Below are 2,268 nucleotides of genomic sequence, written 5' to 3' on the forward strand. Positions count from 1 at the left end.
GGAGGTGTTTGGATCACAGGGCAGATCCCTCATTGCTTGGTGCTGTCGTTGTGATAATGAGGTCTTGAGAAATTTGGTCATTTAAAAGGGTGTGGCACCTGCCTCTCACTCCCTCTGTCTTGTTCCTGCTTTCACCATGTGATGCACCTGCTCCCCCCTTACCTTCTGCAATGATTGTAAACTGCTTGAGGCCTCCTCAGAAGCTGAGCGGAGGTGGGCACCATGCTTTCTGTAAAACCTGCAGAACTATGAGCCAATCAAACCTCTTTTCTTTATAAATTACCCAGTCTCAGGTATAGCTTTACATAAATGCAAGAACAACCTAATACAATATCTCAATCTAGAAAACATGTTGATGCATTTTGAATGCAGTCACATATTTTACAATGACACAATCACACTGCCTATAATTTACATTTGAAATGTTCATATGGAAGTAAAATAGTGAAGGAACATATATTCAACTAGTCATATAAAATTTAGAAAACAATAGATTATCAGTAATAGCTATTTGGTTGATATTTAAATATATTCAAATGTAGAAGTATAAATTAAAACAGGTTCAAGAATGTTGTAGACAAAATTGTGCTCCTCCAAAATGTTTGTAGTGGAGCCTTAACCCCCTCAAATTACTGAATTTAGAGAAGGGACATTTAGGGAGGTAATTAGGATTAAACAAGGTCATAAGGTTGAGCCCTAATGCCATAGGGTTGGTGTCCTTAAAAGAAGAATAGACACCAGAGAGCTCTCAACATGAGCTCAGAGGAAAGGCCAGGTGAAGCCACACTGAGAAGGTGCCTATCTACAAGCCAGGAAGAGAGCCCTCACCAGAACTGAATTTGCCAGCACCTTGATCATGAACTTCTGGCCTCCAAAACTGTGAGAAAACAAATGTCTATTGTTTAAGCCAAAAATACATGGTATTTTGTTATGGCAGCTGGAGCAGATTAATATAAAGTTATTTATTGAAATCACAAATTTAAAATTAGTTTTCACAACGAAAATTACATTTTCATTAAATAGGATATTTTCACTTGTTTCATTCCCTACCAGACACATTTAGTTCTCAACAGATATACTCATTAGAATGAAAAGGCTGATGCCAGGTATAATCACTTTGATAGCTCAACAACCTTCATATACATCTCTAGTAAGCTTATTTTCAGTCTCTATGCTGTTCCAAACTTACCAACTGTTTTGAAAATCCTGACCCATCTTTTCTTGAACTCAGACATAAAAATAGGAGTTTTAAGATTAACTTGCTTCATATTTTCCCAACACAAAACTCAAACCTGCCTACAAAAAGAAAAGGGAGAGATCTCTGACGTGAGATGTGGGAAAACAAAAGAAAGTTAAAAATAATAATGGAGAAACTAAAGGATGTTGAATATTATTGTTCAAAACCACTAGAACCAGTAAAAAAAAAAAAGAGAGAGAGAGAGAGAGAGAGACAGAGGATGATGCATGAGAGAAAGAAATAATTGATAGTGTATAGTCTTGGAGAATATGGGAGAGGATGGGATCCATTGGCACATGTGAAAATTTGGTCTTGGCTACAAGAAGGGTTATTATCTCCTTTGTGTCAGAGGAAGAAAGATAATATGTGTCCAGATGTTACAGAACTCAATTTTGTTTTCTCAGAGGTAGAGTTGACATTTGATAACTTCCTTCATTAAAAATGATCATTCAAGGTCATTTTGTTCATATTAACAATATTGATCTATGATATTTTAATTGATAGTATGAACTATCTAATTACTTTGCAGGCAAAAAAATATAGCTTTTATATAAATTCCTATAGGCTATCTCCACACAGTTAGACAAGAATTCAAGTGGGCACTTCAGATAACTAAAACACATATTTTACCATAAAACATAACCAGGAGTGTCCACATTCTTGGCATCTAATAAATTTTCTTTCAAATAAGATATAGAATACCTTCTCTTGAGTTTCTTGGTTGGTTCCTTGTGCGGATTTGTTTAGTATTTATCCCTTGTCAAATTTTTGGTTAAACAATATGTCAACTTTTAATTGTTCTTAAATTAAGGACTTGAGATGCTTTATGTCTAGATCCTCTTTCTCTCCACTTATTTCAGCCCCACCTTGTAGCATTGCCTTATTTAGTAAAACTTATGTACACACAACATTTCTTTCTTTTCTGTTTTCACAGATTCATTGAACATATGCAAAGTATTTAATTGCTTCCATACAGGAAGTAAGACTTTCTTACCACAATGGCTGTGGAAAAGTAACCCAACATTTGCTCA

The sequence above is a fragment of the Mandrillus leucophaeus genome, unplaced genomic scaffold (assembly GCF_000951045.1).
Source record: "Mandrillus leucophaeus isolate KB7577 unplaced genomic scaffold, Mleu.le_1.0 Scaffold351, whole genome shotgun sequence".
NCBI classification, from domain to species: Eukaryota; Metazoa; Chordata; class Mammalia; order Primates; family Cercopithecidae; genus Mandrillus; species Mandrillus leucophaeus.